This window comes from Eumetopias jubatus, unplaced genomic scaffold, assembly GCF_037043125.1.
Source record: "Eumetopias jubatus isolate StellerSeaLion01/CBP00866 unplaced genomic scaffold, mEumJub1_p1.0 scaffold_15, whole genome shotgun sequence".
NCBI lineage: Eukaryota > Metazoa > Chordata > Mammalia > Carnivora > Otariidae > Eumetopias > Eumetopias jubatus.
In genome coordinates this window covers 74,042,831-74,057,066 of record NW_028274821.1, presented here as the reverse complement: position 1 = coordinate 74,057,066, position 14,236 = coordinate 74,042,831, and the positions used below count along the sequence as shown (strand labels likewise).

Genomic DNA, 14,236 nt, shown 5'->3' with positions numbered 1-14,236 from the left:
GTGTTTGTGTGTGTTTTACTTATTTTGTTTGTTGTATGTTGTACCAGTATGTAAGGTCTTTGAGGCAATGGTTTGTGTTTCCTTCCCTCCTTTCCTTTTCATTCACAAGTGTATTTTGCTTAGACTAATATTTGGCATATAGAAGGTGACCAGTACCTGCTTATTGAAGGAATGAATGAATGAGTATATATGACCTCTGGGTCATGATGGAAAGGGTATTTATTATTATTTTTTTTATTCTTGAGTCATGGCAAAAAGAAGTTGTGAAAGCTATTGCTCAGTAATAGAGATGATGGGGCACCTGGGTGGCTCAGTTGGTTAAGCGTCCAACTCTTGGTTTCAGCTCAGGTCATGCTCTCAGGGTTGTGTTACTGAGCCCTGCGTCGGGCTCTGCACTCAGCATAGAATCTGCTTGAGATTCTCTCTCTCCCTTTCTAAAAAAATATATATAAATAAAATAATAATAATAATACAGATGACAGTGCTTTGTATGATTCTGAAATTAAAACTGAAATGACTCAGTAATTTCAAAGAGAGATTTTGTTTCCCCTGAGCAATCTGTAAAATGTCTCATTAAGTTGTCTCAGTTCTTTCCTTCACTTTGGCAGCAGAAACTCAGCCTTTCTATGAGTTGAAGGCCCACTGGGGCAAGGCTTTTGGCAAATACGGTCACACTGAGAATAGAAGATCAGCCTAGAGAGCGTCAGGTCACTGGGGCGGCGCCACAGCACTGCGGGTGTCCCGCCAGCCAGCACGAGTCCCAGCTGAACACCAGCTCAGCCGGTGCTTACGGAATGCTGTTCTCCTTCCCCTCTGTATGCACAGCGGACACAACAGTTGTAAAATGAGCAAATACAGCACGAGGAGGAGGAGGAGGAGAACTTCATTGTCCTCAGCCTGAGAATCTAGAGCGGGTGGGACAAGCCCACTAGAAGCTAACACTGGTTGCCCCTTATTGGTGAGAGGATGGGCCTGGATAGACCAGTGAAGCCTACAACAGAATAAGCATTTGAGGGGCACCTGGCTGGCTGTCGGTGGAGCGCATGATCTTCATCTCGGAATCGTGAGTGCAAGCCCCACACTGGGTGTACAGATTACTTAAATAGATCCTTATTTTAAAAAGAAGAAGAAGAAGAAGCATTTGAACTTGGCTTCCGAGAGAAGAGGATCTCAGCCAGGAGAGCTAGGACAACAGTGAAAGCAAAGGAGAAGGCTGCACAAAGAGCAGACGGGCCATCGTGAAGCTCCAAAAGTCCAACTTGGCTGGACTTGTGTGGATAGATTTGGATAAATTTGTATAATGTGATAATCAGAATGAGGCCAAAGGCGCTGAGATGCTCGTCTTTCCAGAGAAGCTAAGGCTGCTTCAATCAGCGACTAGCACGGGACCCGGACCTGGCAGCACCACGGCCTCCAACTCAGCGCTCGCCTGCCTCTGCTGGGCCCTCATCCTGCGCAACGATGAGCTGACAGTCCGAGGGCAAGATTGATGCCCCCATTAAAGCAGCGGGGTTTGACGTTAAACCTTTCTGGCCCGACTTGGCTTGCAGAGGTCCTGGCCAATGTCTACATCGGGAGCCTCAGCTGCAGTGCAGGCGCTGAGGGACCCGCCTGGCAGCCGGTGCTGCGCCAGCAGGAGGCCCCACACCCTCCACCCCTGCTGCCCAGCTGAGGAGAAGAAAGTGGAAGCAAGAATCTGAGGAGTCTGCTGATGACGTGGGCTTTGATCTTTTTGACTAAACCTCTTCTGTAACCTGTTCGATAGGCTGAACCCCCTTTTTGGGGGATATATTTTTCAAATTCATTCATTTAAGTAATCTCTATATATACCCAACGTGGGGCTCATTTGGTTTGGTTTTTGGTTTTAAGGTCGGGGGAACATGCCGATCCGGGTAATTTTTGGCACAGCCAGTGTCCAGCACTTGGCATTTTACAGACCGCAGGAATGGGTTCAGGATTGGACATGTTAACCAAATTCAACCCAAATGAGACTCTAGGAGAGATTTGCTGGGCTTATGGCAAAGACATGTTCTCACCTTTGAGAATGCTAACAAAAGGGAGTCTTTCTCTCTAGATGTGTAAAAGGAAATACCAGTGTTTATATTTATATATAATTTATATTTACATAGTGACCGGGAGATGGAACCAGTCTTATAATTAAGCCACTACCATAAAAGGGTCAGCAGAGAAATATAAAGAAACTGGGTCCTTGATGACATCACTGGGTCGCTGAGTCAAACAATCCCTAAAATATGCTACCTTTCTCTGGAATTTCCAGGTATGGGAGGTAATCTTTATTTTTGCTTAAGCCAATTTAAAGTCAGTTTTCTGTTACTTGCCACCTAAGTTCTCCAATATGAGCTGCACTGACTTGGTGGCTCAGTGTTAGCCGCACACCGCACAGCTAGGCAGTGGGGAAGCAGAACGCAAACCTGAGTCTCTCCTCATGCCCACACAGCGCCGCCTCTGCTACCTTATGCCCATCTTCGTCATTACCAAAGCAAGTGGCCCATGCGTTCCCTCCCTTGCAGTTCAGTCCCCTGCCCTGCACCTGCTGACCTATACCCTTCCAAGCCATGTCCCTTCTCGATTACCCTGCTGTGATCGCTGGAATTTATTTCAACCACCAAAATATGTATCTATGCTTTCCATCTGTTTCTCAGTCCCTCCTTTGTCTCCCTCCCCATCTCACTGATACCTGGCTTTCTCTTGAGGTCTGCAGGTGTCTTGCACCTCAGGAGGAAGCAGCTCAGGGGCTCACACCTTGGCTGTAGGTCCAGCTAGTTTCTGGCTTACTCGTTAGAACTCCAGAATATTGTTTTAACTTCATTTTAAAATTCACTTTTTAAAACCAAGAAACTCTTAACTATGGAGAACAAACTGCTGGTTACCAGAAGGGAGGTGGGTGGGGAGATGGGTTAAGCAGGTGATAGGGATTAAGGAGGGCCCTTGTGATGAGCACTGGATGTATGGAAGTGTTGAATTACTACATTGTACACACCTGCAACTAATACTACATTGTATGTTAACTGGAATTTAAATATAAACTTAAATTCACTTGTTAAAAACACATGTCCCCTCCTGCCTTAAAAAATTCGTGCCATGCCAGTGTCCTTGACAATATGTCTGGGCACTCCCTCACAGTCCTTAAGGACCTTGACTCCTACTTCACAGTCTTCATCTCCTCTGCATTTCTCGGCTGTTATCCTGAGGACATCATCGACAGCCTCCTCAGGATGAACTAACACCCCAGTCCACTTGGTCAAATCCAGTTGTCAGCCTTCATCCCTAGTCTTACGTGGAACTCTCAGCAACATTTACCACACTGACACACCCTCATTCTTAAAATGCTCCCTGCATCTGACTTCAGCCACAGCTCACTCTCCTGGGTTTTCCTCCTACTTACTGTTTATTCTCAGTCTCATCTGCTGGCTTCTCCTTCCAAATGCAAAATGTTGGGATACCCTGGAGATCAGCCTTTCCATCTCTTTTCTACCTAGAGTCCTTCCTGGGTAAGCTTATCCAGTACCATGGTCTTAATGGTGATTATCTTCTGATTACTTTCACACCTCTCTCCCCAGCCCTGATCGCTCCCTTGGTGGTGCTTGGTCTCCAGAGATGGCTGCCAAGGATTCCTCCCATCCCCACAGGCATAGGCCACTGTTCTCAAAAGGTGGAGTCTGTTTCCTCTGGCCCGGTGACTTGTTTTCACCAACAGGATAGAGCAGAAGAGATGCTCTGTCAGTTTGGATCTACCCTTTAGGAGGCCTGACAGCTGTACTCCAGGAACCAAGAGGGCACACTATGTTAACTAAAATTAAAAAAAAAAAAAGAGGGCTGACAGTTTATGCCCTAATCCTCTGGGGAGAAGCTAGCCACTGTGTAAGAAGTCAGTTCCGTGACCACCGTGCTGCAAGCTAACCACACGGGGGGCCGTAAGGGGGAGCACTGAGGCGCCAGGCCAGCCGCCAGCTGAATGCAGCCAAGTGAGTGACCCCAACTGATGCCACATAGAGCAGGACTGTCCAGCGTCGCCCAGTCAACCCACAGAATTGTTAAGAAATAATAAATTGTTGCTGTTTCAGACTTCCATGTTTTGGGGTATTTTATTAGGCAGCAAAAGAGAACTGAAACACCCTTGATCTCCAAACTCCCATATCCATTGTCAACATGACATCTCCACTTGGAAGTCTAATAGGCATCCAAACTTAACGTCCAAAGTCGGTCTCTTGACATCTCACCTGCCCAACATACTCGTCCCCTACTGTTACCCATCTCAGTAAATGGCCATTTGCACAGCCACAAACAGAGGAGTCATTCCAGACTCCTTTGTTACACTCCTCTTGCAATCTTATCAGCTCTAGCCTCAGAATCTATCCAGAATCCCATGAATTCTTACCAGTTCCACTGCTATCATTTTGTTCCAAGCCACCATTGTCATTTACCTAGACAACCGCAATAGCCTTCCAACCGATCTTTCTCTTTCCACATTTGCCCCCTGCCCTCCACTTCATCCTATAGCTGAGACCATTCAGCACAGCAGTCAGAGGGATGCTTGTAAAACGTAAGTGTGGCACTTGAAAAGATGCTCAGCATTGTTCCAAATGATGGTCCAGCAATCATTAAGAAAATGCAAATTAAAACCCAGAGCGAGGGGCGCCTGGGTGGCTCAGTCAGTGAAGCGTCTGCCTTCAGCTCAGGTCATGATCCCAGGGTCCTGGGATCGAGCCCCATGTGTGTGTACACACACACACACACACACACACACACATTATATGTATATATACATTAAATGTATATATACATATAATGGAGTATTATTTGGCCATTAAAAAAATGAAATTCTGGTACATGCTACAGCCTCCCTGCTCAGCAGGAAGCCTGCTTCTCCTTCTCCCACTCCCCCTGCTTGTGTTCCCTCTCTCGCTGTCTCTCTGTCAAGTAAATAAACAAAATCTTAAAAAAAAAAAAAACACAGCAAGACCACACCACACCCACTAGGATGGCTACTATCAAAAACAAAAACAAGTGTTGGTGGTGAGGATGTGGAGAAATCAGAACCCTTGTGCACTCTTGGTGGGAATGTAAAATGGTGCCACTGGTGTAGAAAATGGTATGGTGGTTCTTCACAATATCAAATATAGAATTACCATTTGATAAGCAATTCCTCTTCTGGGCATATATCCCAAAGAACTGAAAGCAGGGACTCAAACAGATATTTGTACATCCATGTTCATAGCATTATTCACAACAGCCAAAGGATGGAAATTAGCCAAATATCCATCAATGGGTGAATGGATTAAACAAAAGGTAGTATATACATATAATGGAGTATTATTTGGCCATTAAAAAAATGAAATTCTGGTACATGCTACAGCATAGATGAACCTTGAAGCCATTATGCTAAGTGAAATAAGCCAGACACAAAAGGACAAATGTGTGATTCCACTAATATGAGGTAGCTAGAGTAGTCAAATTCATAGACACACAAAGTAACAGTGGCTGCCAGAGGGAGGGGAAATGATGAGTTATTGTTTGATGGGTACAGAGTTACAGAATAGAGAATGAAAAAGTTCTGGAAGTGGATAGTTGTGATGGTTGCACAACCATGTAAATGTACTTCATGTCACCAAACTCTTAACACTTAACAAATGTCTAAAATGGTTGATTTTATGCATATGTTACCACAATAATTTTTTTAAATATAAGTAGGATCATAGGGGCACCTGGGTGGCTCAGTCGGTTGGGCCTTCGGCTCAGGTCATGATCCCAGGGTCCTGGGATCGAGCCCCGCATAGTGCTCTCTGCTCAGCGGGAAGCCTGCTTCTCCCTCTCCCACTCCCCCTGCTTGTGTTCCCTCTCTCGCTGTGTCTCTGTCAAATAAGTAAATAAAATCTTTAAAAAATAAATAAATAAAAAATAAAAATAGTAGGATCATGTAATTTTTCTTCTCTGATGAGTTTCCTTTTCACTAAAAGTCAAAATCTTTACAATGGATTACAAATACACAAAATATTGTCAAATGAGTCTAATTACTGGAACAAAAAGAATTTAGCTGAAAACAAAGGGAAGTTTTCCCCCCCTTGAATCTTAATGTACTCTCGCTTTCCCCCTTGGAGTTATTAAGTACTTCTATTGCGAGGCCATTTATTGAAAATGGCCAATGATCAAAATGACAATTGGAATTTGAGCCAAAAGTATATGCGGTTCTATCTCATTGGAGAACCAGTAGGTCTGAATGATAATGAAAGTCAGTCCCTGATCCAGAGCAATAGCCTTGTTCTGTGCATCTTTGGTTAGGCAGACCAGTCTGGTCCCTCAAACAAAAAACAGTTTGACCGGAGATGCTCAGCTGTTCCACTCTTTGGGAAAGTGATGATGTTTTTTTAGCCCCCGCTGTCTGCCTTAATGTCAAGCAAAAGCAACTTTGAAGAGAGAGTCTCTGGATACCTCTGGGGCTTCAGGACCTTTGCACTTGCTATGCCCTCTACCTGACATGCCCTTCTTCCTTAGATCCATGTAGGTTGCTCCCTCAATAGCCTCCAGTCTTTACTTAAATGTCAGCTTTTCAATGATGCCTTCTTTGACCACTATTTAAAATTTCATCTCCCTCCCCAGTACAGCCTTGCTTAATTCTTCCCTGTGGCTCTTAGCACCTTATAAAATAGAATGTAATTTACTTCCTTATTTTGTTTATTGTCTGCCTTGTCCTACTAGAATATAAGGGTCGTGAGGACAGATGCTATTATGTGTTTTTCCCCCCCACTATCCCTAGTGCTTAGGATAGTGCCTGATACATCATAGCAAGTGTTCAAATATATTATTTTATTTTATTTTAAATATTTATTTGAGAGAGAGAGAGAGCCAGGGGGAGGGGCAGAGGGAGACAGAATCTCAAGCAGACTCCAGGCTGAGTGCAGAGCCCAACACAGGTCTGGATCTCACAACCCTGAGATCACGTCCTGAGCCAAAACCAAGAGTCGGGTGCTCAGCTGACTGTGTCACCCAGAGGCCCCAAGTGTTCAAATATTTTAACGAATAAATAAGTCTGATCATCCAAAGGGAAAAATGGCATCTTGGTCCTCAGCAGTGAACCCTTTCTGCAAGTGAAATGTACATGTGAACGTGCACAAAAAACAGCACCTATAATTTTGGGGGGGTTCCTAGACTCCCTGAAGCCCAGCCACAAATGCCAGGTTAAAACCCAATGATCACGTTGCTCTTTTTTGTCTTTCTTTCTACAAAACTGGGGTCACAATATTCTGTACTCTGGTTTCTGTACTTACAAATACATCATAAATATTTTCAAGTCATTAAACATTCTTATTTAAAAAACAAAAACAACAACAACAACAAACCCAATGATCAAAAGTAATCCAGCTGGGACACCTGGGTGTCCAGGGAATGTAGTCAGGCATCCAACTCTTGGTTTCTGCTCTGGTTGTGATCTCAGGGTCGTGATCTTGGGGTCATGATCTTGGGGTCATGAGATGGGGCCCGCACTGGGCTCTGCGCTGAGCATGGAGTTGGCTTGAGACTCTCTATCCCTCTCCCTCTGCCCCTCCCCGCCCCCACTCACTGGCTCTCTCTCTAAATAAATAAAATCTTAAAAAAAAATAATAATTTAGCTGCTATACATCTTTGGATGCCTCTCCAGTGCAGCCACAGATGTGATTACTACTTGGAGTCTCCCAGAAGACTCGGAGCCTTGCAATATTGTAGCAAATACAGCAAAGGGGCCGCCATGGTTCTGCTAAGAAAACAAGAGCGTGTGCCAGCCTGTCATTTTTCATAACTGAGCTATTAATTCAAGTTATCTTAGGAAAACATCCAACAGTAAAAGTAGAGGCTCTGAGCAGCCACAAACTGAGGCCCTGCCCTCCATCTCCGGAGGCACAGACCTTCATGTGAAAACTGATCTTCTCCCAGCTTCGCCACTTTGTGAGTCAAATGCTCACGGATGCAAAGCTGCTCCCATGGAGGACACTTGGCTCCTCGGGGACAGGAGATGGCACAGGATGATACTGAGGGGCTCGTAGTTTCTGTTCAATGTTGCCAGCTTCTGAGACAGCAGAAGCCGAGAGGACTGACTGCTCCTCAGGGGAGGAGCGCACATGCACAGCATGCCAGGTGAAAACTGCTAAGTAAGAATCTTATAGAAGAAGGGGGTGATGGCAGAGGAGTGGGTAAAAGGCAGTGGGCCCCCCCAAGCAGAAGGTGAGAAGGCACAGTAGAGGGAGGGAGGGAATGGTGTAATAGCACGAGCCAGCGATCCATGTGGAGGGTTTGGAGCTTATCAGAAAGGCGTTGGAGAGCCATTAAAGGAGTAAAGATAGAATAAGACTTATATTTAGTGAAATTTTCCCAGGAAGCAGTGGAGGGTAGACTGGAGGGAGCAAGGAGACCATGGGTTGCTTAAATAATCATGGGGCAAAAATGGTATGGATTGACCACGCTGATGGCAGTGAGGAGAATGGGAAGGGAAGGAATTCAAAGGATATTAAGGTAGATAGAGTTATCCACTAACGGAAAATGATTATGGAGGATGACAGAAGATTGAGGAGAGGGCAGAGAGAGGTTCTAGAATAACTGTCTGGTTTCTGGCTTGGGCAACAAGGTGGATATGTGTGCCATTCCCTTAGGAAGAAATATAGGGTAGAGACATGGGGTTGAGGGGCCTTTCTCAACTGGAGTTCCACTAGAGAAGTAAGCCCTATTGTCCTAAGGCCTCCATTGTCTGGGAGGAATTCATGTTTCTCCCCTGCACCTGGAATTTGTTTCTTGGGAATGATTTTAGCTGTTGTATATATAGAGCTGAGTACTAGTCATGTACTTGAGTACTAGTACAGAGTACTAGTTAGGTACTTGAGTCATTTTCTGCATTCTGTGGTTCAGAGGAAGGACCCAGTTGAGAAAGGTTTTGATAATGTAGATCTCCTTATGCTAAGCCTGTGGGAGTAGATGAAATTACCCTGAGAAAGGATGTAAGACTGAATCAGTATAAATGAGAGAGTCAAGGAATGAGGAGCCCAGGAGGGAGTCCTAAAGACACACTGGAATAACCAAGAGACCATGGCACCTTAAATTCTCATGGAAGCCAACGAGAAGATAATCTCAGAAAGGATGGGGTCGGGAGGCAGGTTGGTCAAGCTCTTTCCTAAAGTGTGGTTATTGTGTCACTGGTGATGGTAGAGATGATTCTTGGAGTTTATATGGGCAAACATCTTAAACTGCAACAGTTATGTGTTTATTTCAAGTAATAACAGCATTTATGTTATAAATAATAAGCCTATCTGTTACTTTTTTTTGATGGTTACTTTGTACCAGACATTGTTCTAAGTGCCTCATATGTATTAATATTCTTACTTCATCCTCACCACAACCTTTTAAGATAGATATTGTTGTCCCCCTTTTAAAAATGAAGAAATTGAAGCCCAGAGAGGTCAAATAACTTGCCCAAGGTCACAGAACTAGTAAGAAGCAGAGCTGGAATTTGAACCCGAGTGGTCTGATTTTGAGAAACTCTGCTTAAAAGAAAATTATTATTATTATTTGCTTTAAAATAAATTCCAGTAAAAAAATGAATTGATTTAAAGAAAGCATCAAACAAATAATAGGCCAAGTGGACTCAACTATCACAACAGTTGTGGACGAGGTAGATGAATGACTGACACTTCTTGAGGAAAAGTGCCCTGGCTGGAGACTTACACTGAAAAATCATGAACTACATGAGCAAGCGAGAAATACGTGACAGTGGACCAAACACAGTTGACACATGTCCTGAGAATACAGCACAAAAGGAAACATCTAGATCATACTGTTCCCTGCCTAGGGGGAGGTCAAACTGCATCCTTTCAATTCTGGGTCATGATCCTAGGGACAGACAATAACAACAAACCACAAATAGAATATTAACTATTAACTACCACAGATGCACTTGTTCTTGTGAGGGTTAGATTCCTTAGTAATGTCTTAAAAGATTCACTGGGTTTTTAAAATTTGGCCAAGCTCTTCAACGTTATGACCATAGTTAAGTGTATTAGAAATGTGCTAAATTACTTCCTTGATTGCATTTTGAACATTTCAACAGCTGAGTACATTGTAAACACTCCAGCAGGAATTTTTATTTCTCATCATTATTTCTTTGGGATCCCCTGAGAAATACAAGAATCTTGTTTATTGCTGAAATATATCTTGTTTAATATCTTTCATGTCTGTCCCTGGTGTCATACCAGCAAAAACAGGAGTGAAAATGCTCATAAGCAGAGGGAGAACTGATAGAGGGAAACAGAAAAGAATAAAAGGAGAAGGAGATGTATTGGGCAAGGGAGATGGGATGTATACCACCTGGGGCTCCAGGTCCTAATCTGGGAGAAGGCAAGCAAAAGGAGAAAGGAACAGATTGAATGAGCCAAACATACTGGTCATGAGACACTCTCCAGGCCCTGGAAGATAAGGTCGTGACACCTAAGTGAGAGTGAGGGCGCACCAGGCCACTGGTGCATGTACCCACACTCCGTACCCCTTGCTGGTGCTTGCCTGCACATTCTCTGGTCCTTTCAATGTCTTGGTAGCCCATGGTTTCCATGGCAACCCCTGGGAGTGTTTGTCCTCCAGGCCTACAAAGCCACGTGCTATCCCAGGCCCTTGGACCTCCAGGCTCGGTGTGCAATCTTCAAGGCACCTTCAGCACGCCCAGATCCCATCTCAATCTGTACGTCATGACTACCACTCTCTTACAGCTGCCAGAATCAGCCCCCCAAGATTTCCACGGAGCTACTTTCTGCATGAAAGGGAGAGAACAAAATGTGTCCCATCTGGTGGGTGCAAATGAGGTCGCATTACTAGTAACAATTCAAATGTCACGGGTTCTTGCCAGTCCTGCTCCAACCCAGCATTCGGGCCTGAAAATCACCCTCAGGTGTTGTGCGGGGGTCTTACCTGGCTTTGCCAGCATCCTTACTCTCATCTCTCCTCGGGTCGTTCCTCTCAGCCAGAAGATTCTGTGATTCTATGAGATCCATGAGGAAGGTTGCAGAATCTCCAGGCACTTGCTGTTGTTGTTTTAAACTCTTCCTTATAGAAAATTTCAAGCATATACAAAAGAACAGAGGAGAGTATAACAAACCCTCATGTACCCCTTGACTTGCTTTAACAGTGATCTTATTCTAAGCCAATTTGCCTATCATCTACATTTCCAGCGACTCTACCCCTCTGGATTATGTTGAAGCAAATCCTTAAATCTTTTAGACTACATCTCAAAAAGGCAGCTCTTTAAAAAAAAAAAAATCGAATGCAGGAGTACTTAAGCCTGGGTTTATGTGTGTAAAATGCTGCATGTATATATTCCTGAGAAAATGGTCTATAGCTTCCATTAAATTTTCAAACTAGTCCAGAAGTCTAAAACTTAAGAAATCATTGCTCTAAGTGGGACAATGAGAAGAGAGGCAGTCTGCCTGAGGGTCAATAGTTCTCAATGAAACATCTCATCGTTTCAGCATTATCACCATCTTACCCATTTGGACAGATTTTTCAGAAACTTGTTTTTTTAGGAATGATTTAGAGCTGTAAATGTCTCTTTTAAAGGCTTTCAGGATTAAATATACTCTCCCAAAACCAAAAATAATAATTTAGAGAGCAGAAAAACATTAATTAGAGGCACATATATCATGGACAATATACAGTCACCTACAAGGGCTTTCCAAATGGGCTCCCAGACTCCCAGTGAAGAAATCCAAGTCGGAGAACCAGAGTGAGGGTCAGCCAGAACAATTTCACTCAGGGCATTAATTAGCTCAGGAGCATCTGGGCAAAGAACTGCTCAAAATGTCCTTACGCTGCAAACTACAAAGGAAAGTGTTACTTCCAGGAATGTGATATGAAAATAAAAAACATTCAGAAACCATACATACTGCTGATTAAGTTTCAATAACTAAGTTATTTTAATAAAACAGACGTAAAATAGACATTAATTTTTTTATTTTCAAAAATCTGATTAAACAGTCAAGCTGCACATACATAAACCAAACAACTTAAAAAACAAAACCGAACGCCAAACCTTGCAAATTGTTAACAGACTCTAATGGACTATCGGCTAGAGAGCTGAACTAGACGAACAAGAAAGGACAGATGCCACATGGGCTTCCCCGCACGTGTGCTCCCACATGCAGACATCAGCGGGGTAAGAAAGAAAAAGCTGAAAATGGTACATTAAAATCGTTCAAGTTACTGACCGTTTCTTATATTATTCAGAATGATGTTTCCAGTGTTAAGAAATGATGGATATCCTCCTCTACACTAAAACAAAACAAAACAAAACAAAAAAACAAAACCAACCCAACATACCCAGAACAGTGAAAACATTAGGACACAGCTTTGTTGCCATCATTTGGAACATATAGCCACATAGAAAATATTTAAAATTTTAAAGAAAAGCATTGAATTTCTCATCTAAGTCCTTAGAGTGAACAGACTTTTGTCAGTCACAGCCAAGCAATAGGGGACCCTGGAAAAGCTTACACTTGGAACCTCTCCAGAAGAGACTCTCTCCATCTGGAAGAGGTTTGCTGAGCTTCAGAATGAAAAACGAAGCAAATGCAAAGCAACCTATTAGCCATTCTATTGCTAAATTTAAAGCAAACATGCTGGTTGTGTTGAAAATTTAATTTAGAGTTTAAATCGCAAGGAAACTTGGGGGCACTGATAAACCTTTAGACTGCCAGGAAGGAACTGAGCATTAAGGCCAATGATACTCAACATTCCTGGGTCTTTTCAAGTCCTTCCAGTGCAAGCAAATGAAAAACCAAACAAAAGAACCCAGCTTCAGTTCTAACGCTGACGTGAGACTCCAGAAGTAATTAGTTTGGTGGGGTGGGGGAGGTGGGGGGGTGGGGGTAGGGTGGTGGCGGTGGTTAGCTGCTTCTATTCCCTTAATATCTGCATTTAAAACTTTGAGTCCAGCTAGGGAAAGCTCGGTCACTGCCCCAGGCCAGCTTCCTGCTGCTGAAACGGAACTTTCCTTATATTCTAAAACAAGGTTTGTTTTCCCTGGTTCTTTTTTAAAACACAGATATAAATTCCATGATTTTCTAACTCGGCACCTGTTGTTAGTTCTGGATTTGAGGAGAGGGGATGAGCACGTGGGACAGCCTCAGCAAGCTCTCGTCCAGGCACTCAGACCCCTTGCCTTTTTTCACTTGGAAGCGAGGGAATCTCGCTCAGAATAGTATTTTAGGTGGGAGCAGAGGAAACTGAGGGCCATTTAAATTCTATTTGTAAGGAATGTATCTGAATTTTCTATTTATACGATCATGACAATGCATCACTTCAGTAATAAAAATGAAGGAACATGATGCTGTGATATGACGATTATTTTCAGGTACATTTTCTTGCGTTAGGGAAGCCCATTCAGGTGAGGACTTTGGGCACTTTTAGATATGTGGTTTCCAGCCATATTACCTATTTAAGAGCAGACATATCCTTCTTCTCGTGGGTAAATGATCTGATGTTTAATATCCCCAGAGTCCCTTGAAATTACATTAAGCAAAAATTGCTCTTTTTTAAACCAAACTTTGTAGGTTACAGTACAGTTTATTAGAGTAATTCATAGATGGTTTATTTCCTGAATACTTGTTATAACTAAAAATCCTTTTGTTTCTTAATGTGGATCAAATTCCAGAATTCCAGTGTTCCCCCTCCCCCCCAATTCCCTATTGTTTCCTGGCATTTGGTGCTATAGAGCAGAAGGTTGAAGCCAGAAAGCTCTTTGGTTTTCTGGTAGGCAACTTGTTACTTTCTGACAGGATTTTTCATTCTCTATCCTTAGTAGTTTAAATTTTTGCCAGGAGGTGCATGGGTATAGTCTCTTTTCCCTATTCTGGGGTGGGGGTGAGTGCTGGAATGCAGCAAATCCTTTCACCCTACATACACAGATTTTCATTCTGTTCAGGAAAGATTTCATTTTTATAGTCTGATGATATATTTTTTTCTCAATACAGTTTTTCCATCAGGAAAGCAAAACTCAGGAATGTTAGCTAATGTTCTGTCTTCCAAATCCATTATCTTTCCTCATTGTTTTCATCTCTTATTTCTTTTGAAAGAACACGAAGAAGAAAATCTCAAGTCTGTCCTTCACATTATTGATTTGAGTGTTTCTAAGCTCAGTCGTGTTCTTTTCAGCTTCCAGTGTGGATTGTAATCTGTGCTTTAAGCTTCCTTGCAATCCTTCTTTCTAATT

The 14,236-nt window shown here is 43.1% G+C and overlaps 1 pseudogene; it reads left to right on the top strand.

Moving 5' to 3' along the window:
• Positions 1-1,290: 1,290 nt before the first annotated feature.
• LOC114212827 (large ribosomal subunit protein P1 pseudogene) lies at positions 1,291-4,748 on the top strand (annotated as a pseudogene).
• Positions 4,749-14,236: the final 9,488 nt, after the last annotated feature.